The 21,696-nt window shown below is 54.4% G+C and overlaps 3 non-coding genes and 4 pseudogenes across 3 annotated transcripts; all 7 read right to left on the bottom strand.

Annotated features, from left to right (window-relative positions):
- Positions 1 to 1,008: 1,008 nt before the first annotated feature.
- LOC138559001 (5S ribosomal RNA) lies at positions 1,009 to 1,127 on the bottom strand. The gene has a single exon (XR_011299119.1). It is a non-coding gene; the product is annotated as a 5S ribosomal RNA (ribosomal RNA).
- A 2,469-nt stretch (positions 1,128 to 3,596) lies between these two features.
- Positions 3,597 to 3,705, bottom strand: LOC138559070 (5S ribosomal RNA; annotated as a pseudogene).
- Positions 3,706 to 6,499: 2,794 nt separating this feature from the next.
- LOC138559069 (5S ribosomal RNA) lies at positions 6,500 to 6,608 on the bottom strand (annotated as a pseudogene).
- Positions 6,609 to 10,707: 4,099 nt separating this feature from the next.
- Positions 10,708 to 10,826, bottom strand: LOC138559000 (5S ribosomal RNA). Its single transcript, XR_011299118.1, has one exon. It is a non-coding gene; the product is annotated as a 5S ribosomal RNA (ribosomal RNA).
- A 2,469-nt stretch (positions 10,827 to 13,295) lies between these two features.
- On the bottom strand, positions 13,296 to 13,404 carry LOC138559068 (5S ribosomal RNA; annotated as a pseudogene).
- Positions 13,405 to 16,198: 2,794 nt separating this feature from the next.
- On the bottom strand, positions 16,199 to 16,317 carry LOC138558622 (5S ribosomal RNA). The gene has a single exon (XR_011298765.1). It is a non-coding gene; the product is annotated as a 5S ribosomal RNA (ribosomal RNA).
- A 2,789-nt stretch (positions 16,318 to 19,106) lies between these two features.
- Positions 19,107 to 19,215, bottom strand: LOC138559067 (5S ribosomal RNA; annotated as a pseudogene).
- Between the last annotated feature and the right edge of the window lie 2,481 nt (positions 19,216 to 21,696).

Below are 21,696 nucleotides of genomic sequence, written 5' to 3'. Positions count from 1 at the left end.
TCAGCGGAAGGCTGACTCTCTACCCCAGTGCTGCTCCAAGTTGGTTTGGCAAAAGTTTGCAAAGAAGCTGCCCGTAAATTCACCTCAAGCCACACTAGCACTCACCCAGGCGTCAGTTCCTTACAAAAATAGAAAGAATCTCTAAAAAAGAAGAAATAAACACACACACAATTTTCCTGCTTCTATCCCCTCGACTCCTTGGAAGGCGGAGGGCAACCTTCGCCGCTGGTGGCCTTCACATGCAGGAAAGAAGCACACCCAGGAACAGCAGCTGAGGCTCCCAGCCCAGGCAGGCTTCAGCTGAAGGCCGACTTGGGAAGCACTGAGGCCAGACCCTGGGCTCCTGGGTCCCTCGGTTGAAGGCTCGAGGCCAGACCCCTTGGCTCCTGTGTCCCTTGGCTGAAGGCTCGACCAGTGCTCGACCAGGCTCGATCAGGCGAGATATTAGGTAGCATGGGGCCCAGCTGGGACTTCTAGGAAGCTTAGGGTGACGGCCGCTTCTGCCCCATCATCCAGAGGCCTGGCTATGGAGAGGCATGATGTGGCCTCCCTCCCTTCCTGCCTCTTGTAGGCACTTCTCCCCCGTGAGCACTTCCCGCTCCAAGTGTCCCCTTGTCTCCCAGGGTGCACTCTTCCTCTAGAGCCCACATATGCAGATGAGGCCCATCCACTTGCCTCCCCTAGCTGTAGGGGGCCTTGCGCGTCCACTGGAGAGAAAACGGGGAGACGCTGGAGGTGCTTTGCCAGGGACACGAGTGGCCCTTTCTGGCTGCATCCACCCACCCGAGGCGGCGAGCTGCTGCCCTGGCTTCAGTCTCCTGCTGCTCCAAGTTAGTTTGGCGACAACGTGTCCGCCTCTGACGGGGCTCTGCATTGGAGCGAGGGCTGCTGTCTGCCCCTGTGCCTTTTTCACGCGCCGTGTTTGTTAAAATTAAAAGCGGAATGGAGGAAAAATGTAGTTCAAGACGGGGAAGACGAACGCCGCCTATCGGGCACAGAGTAGCAAAATGCCTACAGCACCTGGTATTCCCAGGCGGTCTCCCATCCAAGTACTAACCAGGCCCGACCCTGCTTAGCTTCCGAGATCGGACGAGATCGGGCGCATTCAGCGTGGTATGGCCGTAGGCGAGGAGTGCGCCGATTCCGAGCCTCTTGTGCTGTGTCGGCTCCTCCGACGTCCACTGCCCTCTTGCAAGGCTGAACGCTGTCCTCTGCAGTGTGCTTCTGCCCTTCTTTTTGCCTCAAGCTCAGGAGCCACAGCTGCCAGCTTGGAAAAGCAACGAGCGGCTCCATGCACCCACTTTTGAAATACCCACTTGCCTACTCATGTTTGCAAAGAAAGTGTCTGTAAATTCAGGCCAAGCCACACTTGCACTCACTCACCCAAGCATCCGTTCCTTACAAAACTTTAAAAAAAAACTCGGAAAGAAAGATGGAAATAAACACACACACAATTTTCCTGCTGGGGTCTCCTCGACTCTTTGGAAGGCAGAGGGCGATGTTGGTTGAGGCCTTACCTTCTCGGGCTGGCGGCCTACAAGTCCAGGAAAGAAGCAGGCCCAGTAACAGCAGCTGAGGCCCCCAGCCCAGCCCAGCCCAGGCAGGCATCAGCTTAAGGCTGACTCTCTACCCCACTGCTGCCCCAAATTGGTTTGGCAAAAGTTTGCAAAGAAGATGCCTGTAAATTTAACTCACGCCACACTAGCACTCACCCAGGCGTCGGTTCCTTACAAAAATAGAAAGCACCTCTAAAAAAGAAGAAATAAACACACACACAATTTTCCTGCTGGGGTCTCCTCGACTCTTTGAAAGGCAGAGGGCGATGTTGGTTGAGGCCCTTACCTTCTCCGGCTGGTGGCCTACAAGTCCAGGAAAGAAGCATGCCCAGTAACAGCAGCTGAGGCCCCCAGACCAGCCCAGCCCAGCCCAGGCAGCCATCAGCTGAAGGCTGACTCTCTACCCCAGTGCTGGTCCAAGTTGGTTTGGCAAAATTTTGCAAAGAAGATGCCTGTAAATGTAACTCACGCCACACTAGCACTCACCCAGGCGTCGGTTCCTTACAAAAATAGAAAGCACCTCTAAAAAAAGAAGAAATAAACACACACACAATTTTCCTGCTGCGGTCTCCTCGACTCTTTGGAAGGCAGAGGGCGATGTTGGTTGAAGCCCTTACCTTCTCTGGCTGGCGGCCTACAAGACCAGGAAAGAAGCAGGCCCAGTAACAGCAGCTGAGGCCCCCAGCCCAGCCACGCCTAGGCAGGCATCAGCTTAAGGCTGACTCTCTACCCCACTGCTGCCCCAAATTGGTTTGGCAAAAGTTTGCAAAGAAGATGCCTGTAAATTTAACTCACGCCACACTAGCACTCACCCAGGCGTCGGTTCCTTACAAAAATAGAAAGCACCTCTAAAAAAGAAGAAATAAACACACACACAATTTTCCTGCTGCGGTCTCCTCGACTCTTTGGAAGGCAGAGGGCGATGTTGGTTGAAGCCCTTACCTTCTCTGGCTGGCGGCCTACAAGACCAGGAAAGAAGCAGGCCCAGTAACAGCAGCTGAGGCCCCCAGCCCAGCCACGCCTAGGCAGGCATCAGCGGAAGGCTGACTCTCTACCCCAGTGCTGCTCCAAGTTGGTTTGGCAAAAGTTTGCAAAGAAGCTGCCCGTAAATTCACCTCAAGCCACACTAGCACTCACCCAGGCGTCAGTTCCTTACAAAAATAGAAAGAATCTCTAAAAAAGAAGAAATAAACACACACACAATTTTCCTGCTTCTATCCCCTCGACTCCTTGGAAGGCGGAGGGCAACCTTCGCCGCTGGTGGCCTTCACATGCAGGAAAGAAGCACACCCAGGAACAGCAGCTGAGGCTCCCAGCCCAGGCAGGCTTCAGCTGAAGGCCGACTTGGGAAGCACTGAGGCCAGACCCTGGGCTCCTGGGTCCCTCGGTTGAAGGCTCGAGGCCAGACCCCTTGGCTCCTGTGTCCCTTGGCTGAAGGCTCGACCAGTGCTCGACCAGGCTCGATCAGGCGAGATATTAGGTAGCATGGGGCCCAGCTGGGACTTCTAGGAAGCTTAGGGTGACGGCCGCTTCTGCCCCATCATCCAGAGGCCTGGCTATGGAGAGGCATGATGTGGCCTCCCTCCCTTCCTGCCTCTTGTAGGCACTTCTCCCCCGTGAGCACTTCCCGCTCCAAGTGTCCCCTTGTCTCCCAGGGTGCACTCTTCCTCTAGAGCCCACATATGCAGATGAGGCCCATCCACTTGCCTCCCCTAGCTGTAGGGGGCCTTGCGCGTCCACTGGAGAGAAAACGGGGAGACGCTGGAGGTGCTTTGCCAGGGACACGAGTGGCCCTTTCTGGCTGCATCCACCCACCCGAGGCGGCGAGCTGCTGCCCTGGCTTCAGTCTCCTGCTGCTCCAAGTTAGTTTGGCGACAACGTGTCCGCCTCTGACGGGGCTCTGCATTGGAGCGAGGGCTGCTGTCTGCCCCTGTGCCTTTTTCACGCGCCGTGTTTGTTAAAATTAAAAGCGGAATGGAGGAAAAATGTAGTTCAAGACGGGGAAGACGAACGCCGCCTATCGGGCACAGAGTAGCAAAATGCCTACAGCACCTGGTATTCCCAGGCGGTCTCCCATCCAAGTACTAACCAGGCCCGACCCTGCTTAGCTTCCGAGATCGGACGCATTCAGGGTGGTATGGCCGTAGGCGAAGAGTGCGCCGATTCCGAGCCTCTTGTGCTGTGTCGGCTCCTCCGACGTCCACTGCCCTCTTGCAAGGCTGAACGCTGTCCTCTGCAGTGTGCTTCTGCCCTTCTTTTTGCCTCAAGCTCAGGAGCCACAGCTGCCAGCTTGGAAAAGCAACGAGCGGCTCCATGCACCCACTTTTGAAATACCCACTTGCCTACTCATGTTTGCAAAGAAAGTGTCTGTAAATTCAGGCCAAGCCACACTTGCACTCACTCACCCAAGCATCCGTTCCTTACAAAACTTTAAAAAAAAACTCGGAAAGAAAGATGGAAATAAACACACACACAATTTTCCTGCTGGGGTCTCCTCGACTCTTTGGAAGGCAGAGGGCGATGTTGGTTGAGGCCTTACCTTCTCGGGCTGGCGGCCTACAAGTCCAGGAAAGAAGCAGGCCCAGTAACAGCAGCTGAGGCCCCCAGCCCAGCCCAGCCCAGGCAGGCATCAGCTTAAGGCTGACTCTCTACCCCACTGCTGCCCCAAATTGGTTTGGCAAAAGTTTGCAAAGAAGATGCCTGTAAATTTAACTCACGCCACACTAGCACTCACCCAGGCGTCGGTTCCTTACAAAAATAGAAAGCACCTCTAAAAAAGAAGAAATAAACACACACACAATTTTCCTGCTGGGGTCTCCTCGACTCTTTGAAAGGCAGAGGGCGATGTTGGTTGAGGCCCTTACCTTCTCCGGCTGGTGGCCTACAAGTCCAGGAAAGAAGCATGCCCAGTAACAGCAGCTGAGGCCCCCAGACCAGCCCAGCCCAGCCCAGGCAGCCATCAGCTGAAGGCTGACTCTCTACCCCAGTGCTGGTCCAAGTTGGTTTGGCAAAAGTTTGCAAAGAAGATGCCTGTAAATGTAACTCACGCCACACTAGCACTCACCCAGGCGTCGGTTCCTTACAAAAATAGAAAGCACCTCTAAAAAAAGAAGAAATAAACACACACACAATTTTCCTGCTGCGGTCTCCTCGACTCTTTGGAAGGCAGAGGGCGATGTTGGTTGAAGCCCTTACCTTCTCTGGCTGGCGGCCTACAAGACCAGGAAAGAAGCAGGCCCAGTAACAGCAGCTGAGGCCCCCAGCCCAGCCACGCCTAGGCAGGCATCAGCGGAAGGCTGACTCTCTACCCCAGTGCTGCTCCAAGTTGGTTTGGCAAAAGTTTGCAAAGAAGCTGCCCGTAAATTCACCTCAAGCCACACTAGCACTCACCCAGTCGTCAGTTCCTTACAAAAATAGAAAGAATCTCTAAAAAAGAAGAAATAAACACACACACAATTTTCCTGCTTCTATTCCCTCGACTCTTTGGAAGGCAGAGGGCGATGTTGGTTGAGGCCTTACCTTCTCGGGCTGGCGGCCTACAAGTCCAGGAAAGAAGCAGGCCCAGTAACAGCAGCTGAGGCCCCCAGCCCAGCCCAGCCCAGGCAGCCATCAGCTGAAGGCTGACTCTCTACCCCAGTGCTGGTCCAAGTTGGTTTGGCAAAATTTTGCAAAGAAGATGCCTGTAAATGTAACTCACGCCACACTAGCACTCACCCAGGCGTCGGTTCCTTACAAAAATAGAAAGCACCTCTAAAAAAAGAAGAAATAAACACACACACAATTTTCCTGCTGCGGTCTCCTCGACTCTTTGGAAGGCAGAGGGCGATGTTGGTTGAAGCCCTTACCTTCTCTGGCTGGCGGCCTACAAGACCAGGAAAGAAGCAGGCCCAGTAACAGCAGCTGAGGCCCCCAGCCCAGCCACGCCTAGGCAGGCATCAGCGGAAGGCTGACTCTCTACCCCAGTGCTGCTCCAAGTTGGTTTGGCAAAAGTTTGCAAAGAAGCTGCCCGTAAATTCACCTCAAGCCACACTAGCACTCACCCAGGCGTCAGTTCCTTACAAAAATAGAAAGAATCTCTAAAAAAGAAGAAATAAACACACACACAATTTTCCTGCTTCTATCCCCTCGACTCCTTGGAAGGCGGAGGGCAACCTTCGCCGCTGGTGGCCTTCACATGCAGGAAAGAAGCACACCCAGGAACAGCAGCTGAGGCTCCCAGCCCAGGCAGGCTTCAGCTGAAGGCCGACTTGGGAAGCACTGAGGCCAGACCCTGGGCTCCTGGGTCCCTCGGTTGAAGGCTCGAGGCCAGACCCCTTGGCTCCTGTGTCCCTTGGCTGAAGGCTCGACCAGTGCTCGACCAGGCTCGATCAGGCGAGATATTAGGTAGCATGGGGCCCAGCTGGGACTTCTAGGAAGCTTAGGGTGACGGCCGCTTCTGCCCCATCATCCAGAGGCCTGGCTATGGAGAGGCATGATGTGGCCTCCCTCCCTTCCTGCCTCTTGTAGGCACTTCTCCCCCGTGAGCACTTCCCGCTCCAAGTGTCCCCTTGTCTCCCAGGGTGCACTCTTCCTCTAGAGCCCACATATGCAGATGAGGCCCATCCACTTGCCTCCCCTAGCTGTAGGGGGCCTTGCGCGTCCACTGGAGAGAAAACGGGGAGACGCTGGAGGTGCTTTGCCAGGGACACGAGTGGCCCTTTCTGGCTGCATCCACCCACCCGAGGCGGCGAGCTGCTGCCCTGGCTTCAGTCTCCTGCTGCTCCAAGTTAGTTTGGCGACAACGTGTCCGCCTCTGACGGGGCTCTGCATTGGAGCGAGGGCTGCTGTCTGCCCCTGTGCCTTTTTCACGCGCCGTGTTTGTTAAAATTAAAAGCGGAATGGAGGAAAAATGTAGTTCAAGACGGGGAAGACGAACGCCGCCTATCGGGCACAGAGTAGCAAAATGCCTACAGCACCTGGTATTCCCAGGCGGTCTCCCATCCAAGTACTAACCAGGCCCGACCCTGCTTAGCTTCCGAGATCGGACGCATTCAGGGTGGTATGGCCGTAGGCGAAGAGTGCGCCGATTCCGAGCCTCTTGTGCTGTGTCGGCTCCTCCGACGTCCACTGCCCTCTTGCAAGGCTGAACGCTGTCCTCTGCAGTGTGCTTCTGCCCTTCTTTTTGCCTCAAGCTCAGGAGCCACAGCTGCCAGCTTGGAAAAGCAACGAGCGGCTCCATGCACCCACTTTTGAAATACCCACTTGCCTACTCATGTTTGCAAAGAAAGTGTCTGTAAATTCAGGCCAAGCCACACTTGCACTCACTCACCCAAGCATCCGTTCCTTACAAAACTTTAAAAAAAAACTCGGAAAGAAAGATGGAAATAAACACACACACAATTTTCCTGCTGGGGTCTCCTCGACTCTTTGGAAGGCAGAGGGCGATGTTGGTTGAGGCCTTACCTTCTCGGGCTGGCGGCCTACAAGTCCAGGAAAGAAGCAGGCCCAGTAACAGCAGCTGAGGCCCCCAGCCCAGCCCAGCCCAGGCAGGCATCAGCTTAAGGCTGACTCTCTACCCCACTGCTGCCCCAAATTGGTTTGGCAAAAGTTTGCAAAGAAGATGCCTGTAAATTTAACTCACGCCACACTAGCACTCACCCAGGCGTCGGTTCCTTACAAAAATAGAAAGCACCTCTAAAAAAGAAGAAATAAACACACACACAATTTTCCTGCTGGGGTCTCCTCGACTCTTTGAAAGGCAGAGGGCGATGTTGGTTGAGGCCCTTACCTTCTCCGGCTGGTGGCCTACAAGTCCAGGAAAGAAGCATGCCCAGTAACAGCAGCTGAGGCCCCCAGACCAGCCCAGCCCAGCCCAGGCAGCCATCAGCTGAAGGCTGACTCTCTACCCCAGTGCTGGTCCAAGTTGGTTTGGCAAAAGTTTGCAAAGAAGATGCCTGTAAATGTAACTCACGCCACACTAGCACTCACCCAGGCGTCGGTTCCTTACAAAAATAGAAAGCACCTCTAAAAAAAGAAGAAATAAACACACACACAATTTTCCTGCTGCGGTCTCCTCGACTCTTTGGAAGGCAGAGGGCGATGTTGGTTGAAGCCCTTACCTTCTCTGGCTGGCGGCCTACAAGACCAGGAAAGAAGCAGGCCCAGTAACAGCAGCTGAGGCCCCCAGCCCAGCCACGCCTAGGCAGGCATCAGCGGAAGGCTGACTCTCTACCCCAGTGCTGCTCCAAGTTGGTTTGGCAAAAGTTTGCAAAGAAGCTGCCCGTAAATTCACCTCAAGCCACACTAGCACTCACCCAGTCGTCAGTTCCTTACAAAAATAGAAAGAATCTCTAAAAAAGAAGAAATAAACACACACACAATTTTCCTGCTTCTATTCCCTCGACTCTTTGGAAGGCAGAGGGCGATGTTGGTTGAGGCCTTACCTTCTCGGGCTGGCGGCCTACAAGTCCAGGAAAGAAGCAGGCCCAGTAACAGCAGCTGAGGCCCCCAGCCCAGCCCAGCCCAGGCAGCCATCAGCTGAAGGCTGACTCTCTACCCCAGTGCTGGTCCAAGTTGGTTTGGCAAAATTTTGCAAAGAAGATGCCTGTAAATGTAACTCACGCCACACTAGCACTCACCCAGGCGTCGGTTCCTTACAAAAATAGAAAGCACCTCTAAAAAAAGAAGAAATAAACACACACACAATTTTCCTGCTGCGGTCTCCTCGACTCTTTGGAAGGCAGAGGGCGATGTTGGTTGAAGCCCTTACCTTCTCTGGCTGGCGGCCTACAAGACCAGGAAAGAAGCAGGCCCAGTAACAGCAGCTGAGGCCCCCAGCCCAGCCACGCCTAGGCAGGCATCAGCGGAAGGCTGACTCTCTACCCCAGTGCTGCTCCAAGTTGGTTTGGCAAAAGTTTGCAAAGAAGCTGCCCGTAAATTCACCTCAAGCCACACTAGCACTCACCCAGTCGTCAGTTCCTTACAAAAATAGAAAGAATCTCTAAAAAAGAAGAAATAAACACACACACAATTTTCCTGCTTCTATCCCCTCGACTCTTTGGAAGGCAGAGGGCGATGTTGGTTGAGGCCTTACCTTCTCGGGCTGGCGGCCTACAAGTCCAGGAAAGAAGCAGGCCCAGTAACAGCAGCTGAGGCCCCCAGCCCAGCCCAGCCCAGGCAGGCATCAGCTTAAGGCTGACTCTCTACCCCACTGCTGCCCCAAATTGGTTTGGCAAAAGTTTGCAAAGAAGATGCCTGTAAATTTAACTCACGCCACACTAGCACTCACCCAGGCGTCGGTTCCTTACAAAAATAGAAAGCACCTCTAAAAAAGAAGAAATAAACACACACACAATTTTCCTGCTGGGGTCTCCTCGACTCTTTGAAAGGCAGAGGGCGATGTTGGTTGAGGCCCTTACCTTCTCCGGCTGGTGGCCTACAAGTCCAGGAAAGAAGCATGCCCAGTAACAGCAGCTGAGGCCCCCAGACCAGCCCAGCCCAGCCCAGGCAGCCATCAGCTGAAGGCTGACTCTCTACCCCAGTGCTGGTCCAAGTTGGTTTGGCAAAATTTTGCAAAGAAGATGCCTGTAAATGTAACTCACGCCACACTAGCACTCACCCAGGCGTCGGTTCCTTACAAAAATAGAAAGCACCTCTAAAAAAAGAAGAAATAAACACACACACAATTTTCCTGCTGCGGTCTCCTCGACTCTTTGGAAGGCAGAGGGCGATGTTGGTTGAAGCCCTTACCTTCTCTGGCTGGCGGCCTACAAGACCAGGAAAGAAGCAGGCCCAGTAACAGCAGCTGAGGCCCCCAGCCCAGCCACGCCTAGGCAGGCATCAGCTTAAGGCTGACTCTCTACCCCACTGCTGCCCCAAATTGGTTTGGCAAAAGTTTGCAAAGAAGATGCCTGTAAATTTAACTCACGCCACACTAGCACTCACCCAGGCGTCGGTTCCTTACAAAAATAGAAAGCACCTCTAAAAAAGAAGAAATAAACACACACACAATTTTCCTGCTGCGGTCTCCTCGACTCTTTGGAAGGCAGAGGGCGATGTTGGTTGAAGCCCTTACCTTCTCTGGCTGGCGGCCTACAAGACCAGGAAAGAAGCAGGCCCAGTAACAGCAGCTGAGGCCCCCAGCCCAGCCACGCCTAGGCAGGCATCAGCGGAAGGCTGACTCTCTACCCCAGTGCTGCTCCAAGTTGGTTTGGCAAAAGTTTGCAAAGAAGCTGCCCGTAAATTCACCTCAAGCCACACTAGCACTCACCCAGGCGTCAGTTCCTTCCAAAAATAGAAAGAATCTCTAAAAAAGAAGAAATAAACACACACACAATTTTCCTGCTTCTATCCCCTCGACTCCTTGGAAGGCGGAGGGCAACCTTCGCCGCTGGTGGCCTTCACATGCAGGAAAGAAGCACACCCAGGAACAGCAGCTGAGGCTCCCAGCCCAGGCAGGCTTCAGCTGAAGGCCGACTTGGGAAGCACTGAGGCCAGACCCTGGGCTCCTGGGTCCCTCGGTTGAAGGCTCGAGGCCAGACCCCTTGGCTCCTGTGTCCCTTGGCTGAAGGCTCGACCAGTGCTCGACCAGGCTCGATCAGGCGAGATATTAGGTAGCATGGGGCCCAGCTGGGACTTCTAGGAAGCTTAGGGTGACGGCCGCTTCTGCCCCATCATCCAGAGGCCTGGCTATGGAGAGGCATGATGTGGCCTCCCTCCCTTCCTGCCTCTTGTAGGCACTTCTCCCCCGTGAGCACTTCCCGCTCCAAGTGTCCCCTTGTCTCCCAGGGTGCACTCTTCCTCTAGAGCCCACATATGCAGATGAGGCCCATCCACTTGCCTCCCCTAGCTGTAGGGGGCCTTGCGCGTCCACTGGAGAGAAAACGGGGAGACGCTGGAGGTGCTTTGCCAGGGACACGAGTGGCCCTTTCTGGCTGCATCCACCCACCCGAGGCGGCGAGCTGCTGCCCTGGCTTCAGTCTCCTGCTGCTCCAAGTTAGTTTGGCGACAACGTGTCCGCCTCTGACGGGGCTCTGCATTGGAGCGAGGGCTGCTGTCTGCCCCTGTGCCTTTTTCACGCGCCGTGTTTGTTAAAATTAAAAGCGGAATGGAGGAAAAATGTAGTTCAAGACGGGGAAGACGAACGCCGCCTATCGGGCACAGAGTAGCAAAATGCCTACAGCACCTGGTATTCCCAGGCGGTCTCCCATCCAAGTACTAACCAGGCCCGACCCTGCTTAGCTTCCGAGATCGGACGAGATCGGGCGCATTCAGCGTGGTATGGCCGTAGGCGAGGAGTGCGCCGATTCCGAGCCTCTTGTGCTGTGTCGGCTCCTCCGACGTCCACTGCCCTCTTGCAAGGCTGAACGCTGTCCTCTGCAGTGTGCTTCTGCCCTTCTTTTTGCCTCAAGCTCAGGAGCCACAGCTGCCAGCTTGGAAAAGCAACGAGCGGCTCCATGCACCCACTTTTGAAATACCCACTTGCCTACTCATGTTTGCAAAGAAAGTGTCTGTAAATTCAGGCCAAGCCACACTTGCACTCACTCACCCAAGCATCCGTTCCTTACAAAACTTTAAAAAAAAACTCGGAAAGAAAGATGGAAATAAACACACACACAATTTTCCTGCTGGGGTCTCCTCGACTCTTTGGAAGGCAGAGGGCGATGTTGGTTGAGGCCTTACCTTCTCGGGCTGGCGGCCTACAAGTCCAGGAAAGAAGCAGGCCCAGTAACAGCAGCTGAGGCCCCCAGCCCAGCCCAGCCCAGGCAGGCATCAGCTTAAGGCTGACTCTCTACCCCACTGCTGCCCCAAATTGGTTTGGCAAAAGTTTGCAAAGAAGATGCCTGTAAATTTAACTCACGCCACACTAGCACTCACCCAGGCGTCGGTTCCTTACAAAAATAGAAAGCACCTCTAAAAAAGAAGAAATAAACACACACACAATTTTCCTGCTGGGGTCTCCTCGACTCTTTGAAAGGCAGAGGGCGATGTTGGTTGAGGCCCTTACCTTCTCCGGCTGGTGGCCTACAAGTCCAGGAAAGAAGCATGCCCAGTAACAGCAGCTGAGGCCCCCAGACCAGCCCAGCCCAGCCCAGGCAGCCATCAGCTGAAGGCTGACTCTCTACCCCAGTGCTGGTCCAAGTTGGTTTGGCAAAATTTTGCAAAGAAGATGCCTGTAAATGTAACTCACGCCACACTAGCACTCACCCAGGCGTCGGTTCCTTACAAAAATAGAAAGCACCTCTAAAAAAAGAAGAAATAAACACACACACAATTTTCCTGCTGCGGTCTCCTCGACTCTTTGGAAGGCAGAGGGCGATGTTGGTTGAAGCCCTTACCTTCTCTGGCTGGCGGCCTACAAGACCAGGAAAGAAGCAGGCCCAGTAACAGCAGCTGAGGCCCCCAGCCCAGCCACGCCTAGGCAGGCATCAGCTTAAGGCTGACTCTCTACCCCACTGCTGCCCCAAATTGGTTTGGCAAAAGTTTGCAAAGAAGATGCCTGTAAATTTAACTCACGCCACACTAGCACTCACCCAGGCGTCGGTTCCTTACAAAAATAGAAAGCACCTCTAAAAAAGAAGAAATAAACACACACACAATTTTCCTGCTGCGGTCTCCTCGACTCTTTGGAAGGCAGAGGGCGATGTTGGTTGAAGCCCTTACCTTCTCTGGCTGGCGGCCTACAAGACCAGGAAAGAAGCAGGCCCAGTAACAGCAGCTGAGGCCCCCAGCCCAGCCACGCCTAGGCAGGCATCAGCGGAAGGCTGACTCTCTACCCCAGTGCTGCTCCAAGTTGGTTTGGCAAAAGTTTGCAAAGAAGCTGCCCGTAAATTCACCTCAAGCCACACTAGCACTCACCCAGGCGTCAGTTCCTTACAAAAATAGAAAGAATCTCTAAAAAAGAAGAAATAAACACACACACAATTTTCCTGCTTCTATCCCCTCGACTCCTTGGAAGGCGGAGGGCAACCTTCGCCGCTGGTGGCCTTCACATGCAGGAAAGAAGCACACCCAGGAACAGCAGCTGAGGCTCCCAGCCCAGGCAGGCTTCAGCTGAAGGCCGACTTGGGAAGCACTGAGGCCAGACCCTGGGCTCCTGGGTCCCTCGGTTGAAGGCTCGAGGCCAGACCCCTTGGCTCCTGTGTCCCTTGGCTGAAGGCTCGACCAGTGCTCGACCAGGCTCGATCAGGCGAGATATTAGGTAGCATGGGGCCCAGCTGGGACTTCTAGGAAGCTTAGGGTGACGGCCGCTTCTGCCCCATCATCCAGAGGCCTGGCTATGGAGAGGCATGATGTGGCCTCCCTCCCTTCCTGCCTCTTGTAGGCACTTCTCCCCCGTGAGCACTTCCCGCTCCAAGTGTCCCCTTGTCTCCCAGGGTGCACTCTTCCTCTAGAGCCCACATATGCAGATGAGGCCCATCCACTTGCCTCCCCTAGCTGTAGGGGGCCTTGCGCGTCCACTGGAGAGAAAACGGGGAGACGCTGGAGGTGCTTTGCCAGGGACACGAGTGGCCCTTTCTGGCTGCATCCACCCACCCGAGGCGGCGAGCTGCTGCCCTGGCTTCAGTCTCCTGCTGCTCCAAGTTAGTTTGGCGACAACGTGTCCGCCTCTGACGGGGCTCTGCATTGGAGCGAGGGCTGCTGTCTGCCCCTGTGCCTTTTTCACGCGCCGTGTTTGTTAAAATTAAAAGCGGAATGGAGGAAAAATGTAGTTCAAGACGGGGAAGACGAACGCCGCCTATCGGGCACAGAGTAGCAAAATGCCTACAGCACCTGGTATTCCCAGGCGGTCTCCCATCCAAGTACTAACCAGGCCCGACCCTGCTTAGCTTCCGAGATCGGACGCATTCAGGGTGGTATGGCCGTAGGCGAAGAGTGCGCCGATTCCGAGCCTCTTGTGCTGTGTCGGCTCCTCCGACGTCCACTGCCCTCTTGCAAGGCTGAACGCTGTCCTCTGCAGTGTGCTTCTGCCCTTCTTTTTGCCTCAAGCTCAGGAGCCACAGCTGCCAGCTTGGAAAAGCAACGAGCGGCTCCATGCACCCACTTTTGAAATACCCACTTGCCTACTCATGTTTGCAAAGAAAGTGTCTGTAAATTCAGGCCAAGCCACACTTGCACTCACTCACCCAAGCATCCGTTCCTTACAAAACTTTAAAAAAAAACTCGGAAAGAAAGATGGAAATAAACACACACACAATTTTCCTGCTGGGGTCTCCTCGACTCTTTGGAAGGCAGAGGGCGATGTTGGTTGAGGCCTTACCTTCTCGGGCTGGCGGCCTACAAGTCCAGGAAAGAAGCAGGCCCAGTAACAGCAGCTGAGGCCCCCAGCCCAGCCCAGCCCAGGCAGGCATCAGCTTAAGGCTGACTCTCTACCCCACTGCTGCCCCAAATTGGTTTGGCAAAAGTTTGCAAAGAAGATGCCTGTAAATTTAACTCACGCCACACTAGCACTCACCCAGGCGTCGGTTCCTTACAAAAATAGAAAGCACCTCTAAAAAAGAAGAAATAAACACACACACAATTTTCCTGCTGGGGTCTCCTCGACTCTTTGAAAGGCAGAGGGCGATGTTGGTTGAGGCCCTTACCTTCTCCGGCTGGTGGCCTACAAGTCCAGGAAAGAAGCATGCCCAGTAACAGCAGCTGAGGCCCCCAGACCAGCCCAGCCCAGCCCAGGCAGCCATCAGCTGAAGGCTGACTCTCTACCCCAGTGCTGGTCCAAGTTGGTTTGGCAAAAGTTTGCAAAGAAGATGCCTGTAAATGTAACTCACGCCACACTAGCACTCACCCAGGCGTCGGTTCCTTACAAAAATAGAAAGCACCTCTAAAAAAAGAAGAAATAAACACACACACAATTTTCCTGCTGCGGTCTCCTCGACTCTTTGGAAGGCAGAGGGCGATGTTGGTTGAAGCCCTTACCTTCTCTGGCTGGCGGCCTACAAGACCAGGAAAGAAGCAGGCCCAGTAACAGCAGCTGAGGCCCCCAGCCCAGCCACGCCTAGGCAGGCATCAGCGGAAGGCTGACTCTCTACCCCAGTGCTGCTCCAAGTTGGTTTGGCAAAAGTTTGCAAAGAAGCTGCCCGTAAATTCACCTCAAGCCACACTAGCACTCACCCAGTCGTCAGTTCCTTACAAAAATAGAAAGAATCTCTAAAAAAGAAGAAATAAACACACACACAATTTTCCTGCTTCTATTCCCTCGACTCTTTGGAAGGCAGAGGGCGATGTTGGTTGAGGCCTTACCTTCTCGGGCTGGCGGCCTACAAGTCCAGGAAAGAAGCAGGCCCAGTAACAGCAGCTGAGGCCCCCAGCCCAGCCCAGCCCAGGCAGCCATCAGCTGAAGGCTGACTCTCTACCCCAGTGCTGGTCCAAGTTGGTTTGGCAAAATTTTGCAAAGAAGATGCCTGTAAATGTAACTCACGCCACACTAGCACTCACCCAGGCGTCGGTTCCTTACAAAAATAGAAAGCACCTCTAAAAAAAGAAGAAATAAACACACACACAATTTTCCTGCTGCGGTCTCCTCGACTCTTTGGAAGGCAGAGGGCGATGTTGGTTGAAGCCCTTACCTTCTCTGGCTGGCGGCCTACAAGACCAGGAAAGAAGCAGGCCCAGTAACAGCAGCTGAGGCCCCCAGCCCAGCCACGCCTAGGCAGGCATCAGCGGAAGGCTGACTCTCTACCCCAGTGCTGCTCCAAGTTGGTTTGGCAAAAGTTTGCAAAGAAGCTGCCCGTAAATTCACCTCAAGCCACACTAGCACTCACCCAGGCGTCAGTTCCTTACAAAAATAGAAAGAATCTCTAAAAAAGAAGAAATAAACACACACACAATTTTCCTGCTTCTATCCCCTCGACTCCTTGGAAGGCGGAGGGCAACCTTCGCCGCTGGTGGCCTTCACATGCAGGAAAGAAGCACACCCAGGAACAGCAGCTGAGGCTCCCAGCCCAGGCAGGCTTCAGCTGAAGGCCGACTTGGGAAGCACTGAGGCCAGACCCTGGGCTCCTGGGTCCCTCGGTTGAAGGCTCGAGGCCAGACCCCTTGGCTCCTGTGTCCCTTGGCTGAAGGCTCGACCAGTGCTCGACCAGGCTCGATCAGGCGAGATATTAGGTAGCATGGGGCCCAGCTGGGACTTCTAGGAAGCTTAGGGTGACGGCCGCTTCTGCCCCATCATCCAGAGGCCTGGCTATGGAGAGGCATGATGTGGCCTCCCTCCCTTCCTGCCTCTTGTAGGCACTTCTCCCCCGTGAGCACTTCCCGCTCCAAGTGTCCCCTTGTCTCCCAGGGTGCACTCTTCCTCTAGAGCCCACATATGCAGATGAGGCCCATCCACTTGCCTCCCCTAGCTGTAGGGGGCCTTGCGCGTCCACTGGAGAGAAAACGGGGAGACGCTGGAGGTGCTTTGCCAGGGACACGAGTGGCCCTTTCTGGCTGCATCCACCCACCCGAGGCGGCGAGCTGCTGCCCTGGCTTCAGTCTCCTGCTGCTCCAAGTTAGTTTGGCGACAACGTGTCCGCCTCTGACGGGGCTCTGCATTGGAGCGAGGGCTGCTGTCTGCCCCTGTGCCTTTTTCACGCGCCGTGTTTGTTAAAATTAAAAGCGGAATGGAGGAAAAATGTAGTTCAAGACGGGGAAGACGAACGCCGCCTATCGGGCACAGAGTAGCAAAATGCCTACAGCACCTGGTATTCCCAGGCGGTCTCCCATCCAAGTACTAACCAGGCCCGACCCTGCTTAGCTTCCGAGATCGGACGAGATCGGGCGCATTCAGGGTGGTATGGCCGTAGGCGAAGAGTGCGCCGATTCCGAGCCTCTTGTGCTGTGTCGGCTCCTCCGACGTCCACTGCCCTCTTGCAAGGCTGAACGCTGTCCTCTGCAGTGTGCTTCTGCCCTTCTTTTTGCCTCAAGCTCAGGAGCCACAGCTGCCAGCTTGGAAAAGCAACGAGCGGCTCCATGCACCCACTTTTGAAATACCCACTTGCCTACTCATGTTTGCAAAGAAAGTGTCTGTAAATTCAGGCCAAGCCACACTTGCACTCACTCACCCAAGCATCCGTTCCTTACAAAACTTTAAAAAAAAACTCGGAAAGAAAGATGGAAATAAACACACACACAATTTTCCTGCTGGGGTCTCCTCGACTCTTTGGAAGGCAGAGGGCGATGTTGGTTGAGGCCTTACCTTCTCGGGCTGGCGGCCTACAAGTCCAGGAAAGAAGCAGGCCCAGTAACAGCAGCTGAGGCCCCCAGCCCAGCCCAGCCCAGGCAGGCATCAGCTTAAGGCTGACTCTCTACCCCACTGCTGCCCCAAATTGGTTTGGCAAAAGTTTGCAAAGAAGATGCCTGTAAATTTAACTCACGCCACACTAGCACTCACCCAGGCGTCGGTTCCTTACAAAAATAGAAAGCACCTCTAAAAAAGAAGAAATAAACACACACACAATTTTCCTGCTGGGGTCTCCTCGACTCTTTGAAAGGCAGAGGGCGATGTTGGTTGAGGCCCTTACCTTCTCCGGCTGGTGGCCTACAAGTCCAGGAAAGAAGCATGCCCAGTAACAGCAGCTGAGGCCCCCAGACCAGCCCAGCCCAGCCCAGGCAGCCATCAGCTGAAGGCTGACTCTCTACCCCAGTGCTGGTCCAAGTTGGTTTGGCAAAAGTTTGCAAAGAAGATGCCTGTAAATGTAACTCACGCCACACTAGCACTCACCCAGGCGTCGGTTCCTTACAAAAATAGAAAGCACCTCTAAAAAAAGAAGAAATAAACACACACACAATTTTCCTGCTGCGGTCTCCTCGACTCTTTGGAAGGCAGAGGGCGATGTTGGTTGAAGCCCTTACCTTCTCTGGCTGGCGGCCTACAAGACCAGGAAAGAAGCAGGCCCAGTAACAGCAGCTGAGGCCCCCAGCCCAGCCACGCCTAGGCAGGCATCAGCGGAAGGCTGACTCTCTACCCCAGTGCTGCTCCAAGTTGGTTTGGCAAAAGTTTGCAAAGAAGCTGCCCGTAAATTCACCTCAAGCCACACTAGCACTCACCCAGTCGTCAGTTCCTTACAAAAATAGAAAGAATCTCTAAAAAAGAAGAAATAAACACACACACAATTTTCCTGCTTCTATTCCCTCGACTCTTTGGAAGGCAGAGGGCGATGTTGGTTGAGGCCTTACCTTCTCGGGCTGGCGGCCAACAAGTCCAGGAAAGAAGCAGGCCCAGTAACAGCAGCTGAGGCCCCCAGCCCAGCCCAGGCAGCCATCAGCTGAAGGCTGACTCTCTACCCCAGTGCTGGTCCAAGTTGGTTTGGCAAAATTTTGCAAAGAAGATGCCTGTAAATGTAACTCACGCCACACTAGCACTCACCCAGGCGTCGGTTCCTTACAAAAATAGAAAGCACCTCTAAAAAAAGAAGAAATAAACACACACACAATTTTCCTGCTGCGGTCTCCTCGACTCTTTGGAAGGCAGAGGGCGATGTTGGTTGAAGCCCTTACCTTCTCTGGCTGGCGGCCTACAAGACCAGGAAAGAAGCAGGCCCAGTAACAGCAGCTGAGGCCCCCAGCCCAGCCACGCCTAGGCAGGCATCAGCGGAAGGCTGACTCTCTACCCCAGTGCTGCTCCAAGTTGGTTTGGCAAAAGTTTGCAAAGAAGCTGCCCGTAAATTCACCTCAAGCCACACTAGCACTCACCCAGGCGTCAGTTCCTTACAAAAATAGAAAGAATCTCTAAAAAAGAAGAAATAAACACACACACAATTTTCCTGCTTCTATCCCCTCGACTCCTTGGAAGGCGGAGGGCAACCTTCGCCGCTGGTGGCCTTCACATGCAGGAAAGAAGCACACCCAGGAACAGCAGCTGAGGCTCCCAGCCCAGGCAGGCTTCAGCTGAAGGCCGACTTGGGAAGCACTGAGGCCAGACCCTGGGCTCCTGGGTCCCTCGGTTGAAGGCTCGAGGCCAGACCCCTTGGCTCCTGTGTCCCTTGGCTGAAGGCTCGACCAGTGCTCGACCAGGCTCGATCAGGCGAGATATTAGGTAGCATGGGGCCCAGCTGGGACTTCTAGGAAGCTTAGGGTGACGGCCGCTTCTGCCCCATCATCCAGAGGCCTGGCTATGGAGAGGCATGATGTGGCCTCCCTCCCTTCCTGCCTCTTGTAGGCACTTCTCCCCCGTGAGCACTTCCCGCTCCAAGTGTCCCCTTGTCTCCCAGGGTGCACTCTTCCTCTAGAGCCCACATATGCAGATGAGGCCCATCCACTTGCCTCCCCTAGCTGTAGGGGGCCTTGCGCGTCCACTGGAGAGAAAACGGGGAGACGCTGGAGGTGCTTTGCCAGGGACACGAGTGGCCCTTTCTGGCTGCATCCACCCACCCGAGGCGGCGAGCTGCTGCCCTGGCTTCAGTCTCCTGCTGCTCCAAGTTAGTTTGGCGACAACGTGTCCGCCTCTGACGGGGCTCTGCATTGGAGCGAGGGCTGCTGTCTGCCCCTGTGCCTTTTTCACGCGCCGTGTTTGTTAAAATTAAAAGCGGAATGGAGGAAAAATGTAGTTCAAGACGGGGAAGACGAACGCCGCCTATCGGGCACAGAGTAGCAAAATGCCTACAGCACCTGGTATTCCCAGGCGGTCTCCCATCCAAGTACTAACCAGGCCCGACCCTGCTTAGCTTCCGAGATCGGACGCATTCAGGGTGGTATGGCCGTAGGCGAAGAGTGCGCCGATTCCGAGCCTCTTGTGCTGTGTCGGCTCCTCCGACGTCCACTGCCCTCTTGCAAGGCTGAACGCTGTCCTCTGCAGTGTGCTTCTGCCCTTCTTTTTGCCTCAAGCTCAGGAGCCACAGCTGCCAGCTTGGAAAAGCAACGAGCGGCTCCATGCACCCACTTTTGAAATACCCACTTGCCTACTCATGTTTGCAAAGAAAGTGTCTGTAAATTCAGGCCAAGCCACACTTGCACTCACTCACCCAAGCATCCGTTCCTTACAAAACTTTAAAAAAAAACTCGGAAAGAAAGATGGAAATAAACACACACACAATTTTCCTGCTGGGGTCTCCTCGACTCTTTGGAAGGCAGAGGGCGATGTTGGTTGAGGCCTTACCTTCTCGGGCTGGCGGCCTACAAGTCCAGGAAAGAAGCAGGCCCAGTAACAGCAGCTGAGGCCCCCAGCCCAGCCCAGCCCAGGCAGGCATCAGCTTAAGGCTGACTCTCTACCCCACTGCTGCCCCAAATTGGTTTGGCAAAAGTTTGCAAAGAAGATGCCTGTAAATTTAACTCACGCCACACTAGCACTCACCCAGGCGTCGGTTCCTTACAAAAATAGAAAGCACCTCTAAAAAAGAAGAAATAAACACACACACAATTTTCCTGCTGGGGTCTCCTCGACTCTTTGAAAGGCAGAGGGCGATGTTGGTTGAGGCCCTTACCTTCTCCGGCTGGTGGCCTACAAGTCCAGGAAAGAAGCATGCCCAGTAACAGCAGCTGAGGCCCCCAGACCAGCCCAGCCCAGCCCAGGCAGCCATCAGCTGAAGGCTGACTCTCTACCCCAGTGCTGGTCCAAGTTGGTTTGGCAAAAGTTTGCAAAGAAGATGCCTGTAAATGTAACTCACGCCACACTAGCACTCACCCAGGCGTCGGTTCCTTACAAAAATAGAAAGCACCTCTAAAAAAAGAAGAAATAAACACACACACAATTTTCCTGCTGCGGTCTCCTCGACTCTTTGGAAGGCAGAGGGCGATGTTGGTTGAAGCCCTTACCTTCTCTGGCTGGCGGCCTACAAGACCAGGAAAGAAGCAGGCCCAGTAACAGCAGCTGAGGCCCCCAGCCCAGCCACGCCTAGGCAGGCATCAGCGGAAGGCTGACTCTCTACCCCAGTGCTGCTCCAAGTTGGTTTGGCAAAAGTTTGCAAAGAAGCTGCCCGTAAATTCACCTCAAGCCACACTAGCACTCACCCAGTCGTCAGTTCCTTACAAAAATAGAAAGAATCTCTAAAAAAGAAGAAATAAACACACACACAATTTTCCTGCTTCTATTCCCTCGACTCTTTGGAAGGCAGAGGGCGATGTTGGTTGAGGCCTTACCTTCTCGGGCTGGCGGCCTACAAGTCCAGGAAAGAAGCAGGCCCAGTAACAGCAGCTGAGGCCCCCAGCCCAGCCCAGCCCAGGCAGCCATCAGCTGAAGGCTGACTCTCTACCCCAGTGCTGGTCCAAGTTGGTTTGGCAAAATTTTGCAAAGAAGATGCCTGTAAATGTAACTCACGCCACACTAGCACTCACCCAGGCGTCGGTTCCTTACAAAAATAGAAAGCACCTCTAAAAAAAGAAGAAATAAACACACACACAATTTTCCTGCTGCGGTCTCCTCGACTCTTTGGAAGGCAGAGGGCGATGTTGGTTGAAGCCCTTACCTTCTCTGGCTGGCGGCCTACAAGACCAGGAAAGAAGCAGGCCCAGTAACAGCAGCTGAGGCCCCCAGCCCAGCCACGCCTAGGCAGGCATCAGCGGAAGGCTGACTCTCTACCCCAGTGCTGCTCCAAGTTGGTTTGGCAAAAGTTTGCAAAGAAGCTGCCCGTAAATTCACCTCAAGCCACACTAGCACTCACCCAGGCGTCAGTTCCTTCCAAAAATAGAAAGAATCTCTAAAAAAGAAGAAATAAACACACACACAATTTTCCTGCTTCTATCCCCTCGACTCCTTGGAAGGCGGAGGGCAACCTTCGCCGCTGGTGGCCTTCACATGCAGGAAAGAAGCACACCCAGGAACAGCAGCTGAGGCTCCCAGCCCAGGCAGGCTTCAGCTGAAGGCCGACTTGGGAAGCACTGAGGCCAGACCCTGGGCTCCTGGGTCCCTCGGTTGAAGGCTCGAGGCCAGACCCCTTGGCTCCTGTGTCCCTTGGCTGAAGGCTCGACCAGTGCTCGACCAGGCTCGATCAGGCGAGATATTAGGTAGCATGGGGCCCAGCTGGGACTTCTAGGAAGCTTAGGGTGACGGCCGCTTCTGCCCCATCATCCAGAGGCCTGGCTATGGAGAGGCATGATGTGGCCTCCCTCCCTTCCTGCCTCTTGTAGGCACTTCTCCCCCGTGAGCACTTCCCGCTCCAAGTGTCCCCTTGTCTCCCAGGGTGCACTCTTCCTCTAGAGCCCACATATGCAGATGAGGCCCATCCACTTGCCTCCCCTAGCTGTAGGGGGC

Source organism: Ambystoma mexicanum, unplaced genomic scaffold (genome assembly GCF_040938575.1).
Source record: "Ambystoma mexicanum isolate Mex_15411 unplaced genomic scaffold, UKY_AmexF1_1 Mex_scaf34, whole genome shotgun sequence".
Taxonomy (NCBI): Eukaryota; Metazoa; Chordata; class Amphibia; order Caudata; family Ambystomatidae; genus Ambystoma; species Ambystoma mexicanum.
The sequence above is the reverse complement of the archived record's forward strand: the minus strand, read 5'-3'. Positions and strand labels throughout refer to the sequence as shown.